Here is an 8612-nt window from a genome sequence, read left to right as displayed (position 1 = left end):
ATGGAAGAAGCAATGATGAATACACCACACAACCCCAGCTATGTGACACCTGAAGAATATGTAGGAGCCCCCATGCCAGAGTCAAGGATTTTCATGTATAATCTTCCAGAATATGCGAATAAAGAAGATATGGGAATCTTAAATACAACTGTGGATGGAATTGTTAACATGCTGTCCGCTCTTGACAACAAGATGAATGATATGAACAACAAGGTGAGTGATGTTCAAAACCAGCTGAATCATATTGAAAATTTACATCACTAAAATATTGAAGGTGGATCATGAAAACAAGCTGACTGATCTGAAAACCAGAAAAAACAAAATTAGAAGTAAAAGTTACTAACATGCAAGATAGAGAGGAGGAGGAGCAAGCACTAAGAAAACAAGAAAACTAGACAGACGATCCATGCTTCATCTGTAATGAGTTAGGGCATTGGGCCCCAGATTGCCCCAAAAAAACAGGATTTGTGCTACAAGTGCTTGAAATTTGGTCATTGGGCTAATAAGTGTACAGAGGATGAGGAGGATCAACAATTAGTCAAAGAAGTACAAAAACTGGAGAAAAAGCCTCAGGAACCCAAGATCTCAGGGACCCACCAGACCAAACCTCTAGTGAAAGAAGGAAAAAAAAGAGAAAAAGGAACACAACAGAGAGAATCCAGGACCCAGCACTACTCACAAGAGGAAACTATCCCTGATGACCGATAAGGCCCAGAAGAAGAAAAAGTAAATTGTTGTATTTTTTTTCACTTGAATAAAATTGCTGTGTTCTTTTGTTTTGGTCTTGTGTGTTATTTGTTAATGTTTTGAGGAAATCCAGTTTGAAAGATGATGCAATAAGTATCAAAAAGATGATGCAATAAGTATTAAAAAGATGATGCAACAAGTATCAAAAAGATGATGCAATAGATATATAAAGATGATGCAATATATATATAAATTGACCCGCAATCCTTAGAACCCCCTATCCCCTCCAGGGGCTGCAACTCTCTACTGACCCACCTATCCCACAGGCTGCACTCCCTTACCCAATCCCCCTCCAAACTTGCACTCCCTTGACCCGCCTATCCCCCTCAGCCCAAAAGTGCACTCAGTTGACCCAGCCGGCCAGACCCCTTATACTACTTCTGTTATTTAAACTTTTAATTTTCCGTTATCAAAAATGTGAAAATTTGGGTAAAAAAGCAGATTTTTCAATTTTCCTTGATAAAGTGAAACCGTTGCCATGGCAACAAAAATATAAAAAATCAATGTTTTACATATCCCTCCATCAAAATCCATGAAGTTATTAATTTGATCATTTTCATTAATTTGAACTAAAAAAATATGTATGTCCCCAATATTATTTCCATGGAAACAGTGCACTATATTAGGGGTTCGGAACATAAAAATCGGGCTTTTTCTACACTTTTAAAGACAACTTTGATATCACCTTGTCATGGTGAATGTTAAAGACTAAATGTTATTTTTGATATTGTTTTTAGGCATAAATTGGCCCAAAATGTTCAAAATTAAACTCCTCCTGTGCTACATGATGGTCTAAAAATTTATTCCATGGAAGAACTAGTATTTATGGCAATCTTTACATCTGAATATTCTGATGAAATTGTCCATGAATTATACTGCAACACCTTTAGAAGTACATGTATATAAACATACTTCAGAACATGTTGCAACTTTACCAATTAAAAGCCTATGAATTTGACCTCATGCTGATTTAGTTATTCCAACATGTAGTAACTTCTAGACATCTTTGTAGCAAAATATCTTTATTCAGTTATGGATGGTGACTGTCATTATACATGTATGCCATTTTTAGCTCTACTGGTCAGAGACCAGAAGAGCTTATGCGATGGTAATGCGTACGTCGTCCGTCCGTCTGTCTGTCTGTCTGTCCGTCTGTCTGTCTGTAAACAATTTTTCAAAATGCTACTCCTCCTACAGTTTTGGTCTGATTTCAATATAACTAGGAACACAAGTATAAAAAACAAACAAACATAATTCTGTGTATCGGTTTTTGATTTCGATGATCGGTGTTGCCGTGGTTACTAAAAATAGAAATTTCTGTAAAATTCTTTCAAAATGCTACTCCTCCTACAGTTTTGGTCTGATTTCAATATAACTTGGCACACAAGTAGACTACACTAAAGTACATAATTCTATGTATCGGTTTTTGATTTCGATGATCGGTGTTGCCGTGGTTACTAAAAATAGAAATTTCTGTAAAATTCTTTCAAAAATGCTACTCCTCCTACAGTTTTGGTTTGATTTCAATATAACTTGGCACACAAGTAGACTACACTAAGATACATAATTCTGTGTATCGGTTTTTGATTTCAATGAACGGTGTTGCCGTGGTTACTAAAAATAGAAATTTCTGTAAAATTCTTTCAAAATGCTACTCCTCCTACAGTTTTGGTGTGATTTCAATATAACTTGGCACACAAGTAGACTACATTAAGATACATAATTCTGTGTATCGGTTTTTGATTTCGATGAATGGTGTTGCCGTGGTTACTAAAAATAGAATTTTTTGTGAAATTTTTCAAAATGTTACTTCTCCTACAGTTTTGGTTTGATTTCAATATAACTTGGCACACAAGTAGACTACACTAAGATACATAATTCTGTGTATCGGTTTTTGATTTCAATGAACGGTGTTGCCTTGGTTACTAAAAATAGAAATTTCTGTAAAATTCTTTCAAAATGCTACTCCTCCTACAGTTTTGGTGTGATTTCAATATAACTTGGCACACAAGTAGACTACATTAAGATACATAATTCTGTGTATCGGTTTTTGATTTCGATGAATGGTGTTGCCGTGGTTACTAAAAATAGAAATTTCTGTGAAATTCTTTCAAAATGCTACTCCTCCTACAGTGTTGGTCTGATTTCAATATAACTTGGCACACAAGTAGACTACACTAAGATACATAATTCTGTGTATCGGTTTTTGATTTCGATGAAAGGTGTTGCTGTGGTTACTAAAAATAGAAATTTCTGTGAAATTCTTTCAAAATGCTACTCCTCCTACAGTTTTGGTGTGATTTCAATATAACTTGGCACACAAGTAGACTACAATAAGGTACATAATTCTGTGTTTTGGTTTTTTACTTCAATGAACGGTGTTGCCACAGTTACTAAAAAAAGAAATTTCTGTTATATACTCTCAAAATGCTACTCCAAATACAGTTTTAGTCTGATTATAATATAATGTGGCATGCAAGTAGACTACACTAAGAACATAATGAGACTTAATCAAGGATCATATTATCCTATTTATTGCTGTTGTAAAGTTTCAATTCCCAACTGCTTAAGTACTTTTCTCTTCCTTTGCTATATAATAAGTACAAACCAGTAGAGCTTCAGTCTCGACAGAGACTTCTGGTTTGAGTGAAATGTTGTAAGCATTGCATCCATGAAGCTGCTGTTTTTATAATTAAATGATTTCTTTACTTCGAAGAGTAGAATTGCTATCTTTAAAGGAAGAGTAGAAATGCTATCTTTAAAGTAATGTTTGTTTGCCCTCTCTTGACACAGGGTAAAATTATTGGGTCGGTAGGTGAGAAAATCTTCAATAACATTTTTTTAAGGGGGATAAGAGGAATAAAAAGAGAGAAAATACAGCCCTGCATTGAAAAAAAGTTTTCAGTCTGGTCATTTTAGTCAGTCGGTTTGGAGAGGCAGACAACCAAACATTTTTTAAAGATGGCCTATTTCTACACTTCATGGACATTAGCTCAATCATTGGATTAGGTAGTCTGAGAATCTAAATTGAAATATCAGACAGAACAAAATAAAGATGAATTCTAAGTGACATCAATTCATACTTTAATGAGTTTACAGAGTACTTCTGATTTCACAGAAAAGGCAAATTCTGCAAAATGACATAACACTGTCATAAATATTTGTCAAGAACAGGGAAAAAGAAACAATGCTACAGTGATTGATGTATCTCATTGATATCTATGAAATAATAATTTAAATGTAACAAAATTTTCTCCTTTTTAAAATCAAAATACTAGAAAAAATTAAAAGATTATAAATGTAAACAATTTTAAAATAAACTACATGTATTTGTGAAAGATTTTAATTTTAGTAGATTACTAAACTGGTCTTATCAATCCTACTAAATTAACAACCTTACAATTTCCAAGTGTCAAGTTTTAAACTGTTACAGTAGATATAATTATACATATTCACTGCAGCTTTATGTACAAAACTCATCAGTTTTCAGAAATACTTATTTGAGCATTTGGGTCCTGATAAGAACAAAATTTAATGAAAAATATTAATCTTAATTGTTCATGTATTAATTTCCATGCAATTTTACAAACCCTTTTAAGAAACTTGTTACATGTAAGTATAGACAAAAGCAACCTTCGATTAATACCTATGATGTATACATTTATTTTACTGAAAACAAATTCAAATATGGACAAACAGAGCATGCACTGCAATCATCATATACATGTACAAATTTTCTAAATATATGGAAAACAGCATGTATATACTAGAAAGGATGTTGTTTAACATTAAATTTTCTTCTATAATCTATAGACATATAAAAATATGCATTGGGTATAACAAGTCAGAAGTTCTTCTCCAAATCTCCATTGGTTTTGCCATGTCTGGTTCAACATCTTAGCTTGATCCATCCAACTTTCTTTAATATTCTTGAGCTGATATGGGATGACTTCTACTTAGATTGATGGCACAAATCTTTTAAGAAAACACTGAAGTACTTTTTTTTGGTTCTTATCTATTCCAATTAATGATCCATGATCTGAAATCATATGTGTTCATTTTTGCAATAACATTTAAGGAATTGCATTTTTGGAATTCCATAAAGGAATTGCACTGAGTTTCATTCACTCAATGAAATGAATAAATTTCCAATATAATCAATGAAGAATCAATATGAAATTATTGTAAAATTTACAGATTGAATTAGTGAAATGCAAATGCTTGATCAAGAAAATTAATGTTCTTGTCATGCACAATCTGTATCTCTTTTTTATTAATTAGAAAATAGATATTAATTAAAAACAAACCTCATTTAAAAAGGTAACTTGAACAATTGAATACCTGTTCCAATAATGTTACAAATATTAGGCCTAAAAAGCAAGGATTTTATTTTTCATAATTTCTTGAATGAATTATTTTTTGGCAATGTTGGGATATTAGTCACATCCTGACATCCTTGTACCGTTTATTCATCGTTTTTAAATCCGTAGTCAGTAGATCATTCATAACTTTCCGTAAAAAGAATAGTTAAATAATTACGGTTTACCTGATGAAAATACTATCAACATCAAACTGTCAACATCATCATTGGACATGGTCAAATGCATCGTGACTTTTCTTCCCTGTTCGGACTGCATATAGGGCATTATCCTGTTATTAGCATCGCGATGCGAATAATTTTTGACGTTGTTGACGTAAATAAAATTATAATTTTGCGAGCTTAGAATTAAAAATTTAGTCTTTAAACAACAATATTTATGGATTTTATGCTTATTCCGTTAATTCCCACTCTCTGTCATCGGCTTATACATAAGTCATGTCTGACAGAGGAACGAAAGACAACTCTGCATGGGAAATTTGTTACTTCCGTGATATTTTTAGAAATAACCTTATTCTCAAGTACGGTATAAAAAATAATGCATTTTTGAAAATGCGGAATAAATGTCTTCATAAACAAAACTATAAATTATATAACTAAAAAATTCAATATATATGTACTTTATTTTGTTATAAATGAGTTGAGATACATATATAACGGAATAAATGTCTTCATAAACAAAACTATCAAAATTTATTATATGAACTTTATTCCGTTATATAAAAAAGTTGAGATAAATGTATTAACGGAATAAATGTCTTCATAAACAAAACTATACTGCAAAATTCAATATATGCACTTTATTCCGTTAAAAATAAGTTGACATAAATATATTACGGAATAAATGTCTTCATAAACAAGCTATCAAAATTCAATACATTGTATATGCACTTTGTTCCGTTATAAATAAGTTGAGATAAACATTTAACGGAATAAGCGTCTTCATAAACAAACTATCAAATATCAATATATGCACTTTATTCCGTTATAAATAAGTTGAGATAAACATTTAACGGAATAAATGTCTTCATAAACAAAACTATCAAAATTCATTATATGTACTTTATTCCGTTATGTAGAAATAAGTTGAGATAATTGATAACGGAATAAATTCCAAGGTCTTCAAAAACAAAACTTTCAAAATTCAATATACCCCGGACGGTATGCACTTTCTTCATATACGGAATAAATGCTATCTATTGCGATTACATGTAAATGCACAATACATTTTAGTACTCTCATTTATTCTTTTTCTGATCAATTTCATTCATAAAATAACATATCTAAAATTTCCATATCGGATATTTTATTTCTGCACGGATTTCAATGTACAATGTATTCCAGAACAGGTTAGGAAGTAAAAGTCCTTTGTTTGTACGTTGCGTGACAGTCTGAGTGTAAAGAAATCCCGCACGCTTCAGTAGAGGTAGAACATTGAAGAATCGCTCATCACGATCGTCTACTACACTTTTAAGAAAACTGAATGCATTGTGAAACTAAAAAAAATATGTTGTAATCTTCCCTCTTTGTGAGGCTTATGATCTTGATATTTGGAAACGTCGTCTCTCTATATATACTTCTGTTATTAGCATCGCGATGCGAATTAGTTTTCGGGTATTAAAATGTTCTTCGTCTCTCTATATATACTCCTGTTATTGGCATCGCGATGCTAATTAGTTTGGAGGTATTTTATCCATTAAAACGAGCCATTTTAAGAACGATCCCCCCAAAAAAGCCAAGCCCCATTTTTTTCTGATGGTATCCCCCAAAGAAACCCTTTTCCCGGGAATACTTCCCTTTGTGGAGCTTATAATCTTGATATTTGGAAACGCCGTCTCTCTATATATACTCCTGTTATTAGCATCGCGATGCGAATTAGTTTTGCGGTATTTAAAATGTCCCTCGTCTCTCTATATATACTCCTGTTATTGGCATCGCGATGCTAATTAGTTTGGAGGTATTTTGTCCATTAAAACGTGTCATTTTAAGAGTGATCCCCCCAAAAAAGCCAAGCCCCATTTTTTCTGATGGTATCCCCCAAAGAAACCCTTTTCCCGGTAATACTTCCCTCTGTGGAGCTTATAATCTTGATATTTGGAAACGTCGTCTCTCTATATATATACTCCTGTTATTAGCATCGCGACGCGAATTAGTTTTCGGGTATTAAAATGTTCTTCGTCTCTCTATATATACTCCTGTTATTGGCATCGCGATGCTAATTAGTTTGGAGGTATTTTATCCATTAAAACGAGTCATTTTAAGAATGATCCCCCCAAAAAAGCCAAGCCCCATTTTTTTCTGATGGTATCCCCCAAAGAAACCCTTTTCCCGGGAATACTTCCCTTTGTGGAGCTTATAATCTTGATATTTGGAAACGCCGTCTCTCTATATATACTCCTGTTATTAGCATCGCGATGCGAATTAGTTTTCAGGTATTTAAATGTCCCTCGTCTCTCTATATATACTCCTGTTATTGGCATCGCGATGCTAATTAGTTTGAAGGTATTTTGTCCATTAAAACGTGTCATTTTAAGAGTGATCCCCCCAAAAAAGCCAAGCCCCATTTTTTCTGATGGTATCCCCCAAAGAAACCCTTTTCCCGGGAATACTTCCCTCTGTGGAGCTTATAATCTTGATATTTGGAAACGTCGTCTCTCTATATATACTCCTGTTATTAGCATCGCGGTGCAAATTAGTTTTCAGGTATTTAAATGTCCCTCGTCTCTCTATATATACTCCTGTTATTGGCATCGCGATGCTAATTAGTTTGGAGGTATTTTGTCCATTAAAACGTGTCATTTTAAGAGTGATCCCCCCAAAAAAGCCAAGCCCCATTTTTTCTGATGGTATCCCCCAAAGAAACCCTTTTCCCGTGACTACTTCCCTCTGTGGAGATTATAATCTTGATATTTGGAAACGTCGTCTCTCTATATATACTCCTGTTATTAGCATCGCGGTGCGAATTAGTTTTCAGGTATTTAAATGTCCCTCGTCTCTCTATATATACTCCTGTTATTGGCATCGCGATGCTAATTAGTTTGGAGGTATTTTTTCCATTAAAACGAGTCATTTTAAGAGTGATCCCCCCAAAAAAGCCAAGCCCCATTTTTTCTGATGGTATCCCCCAAAGAAACCCTTTTCCCGGGATTACTTCCCTCTGTGGAGCTTATAATCTTGATATTTGGAAACGTCGTCTCTCTATATATACTCCTGTTATTAGCATCGCGGTGCGAATTAGTTTGGTACGTGGTATTTAAATTATTTTTTTCCTCTAAATTTTACTTCAAACAATTTAAAATCATTAAATGTTGAAATATTAAGTCATTTAACGCTTCTGACGTAACGTAAAATAACGTCAAAAATTATTAGCATCGCGATGCTAATAACAGGATAATGCCGCATATAGCATAATACGAGTACTTTACAGGATACTCTCAGGTCTTTTCTTTTTTCTTTCCCATTCTTGCTTAAAATTTTAGTGTAGTGG

Source organism: Saccostrea cucullata, unplaced genomic scaffold (genome assembly GCF_032062105.1).
Source record: "Saccostrea cucullata isolate Sc308-1 unplaced genomic scaffold, CSIRO_AGI_Scuc_v1 ctg430, whole genome shotgun sequence".
NCBI lineage: Eukaryota > Metazoa > Mollusca > Bivalvia > Ostreida > Ostreidae > Saccostrea > Saccostrea cuccullata.
This window is presented reverse-complemented; position numbering follows the sequence as displayed.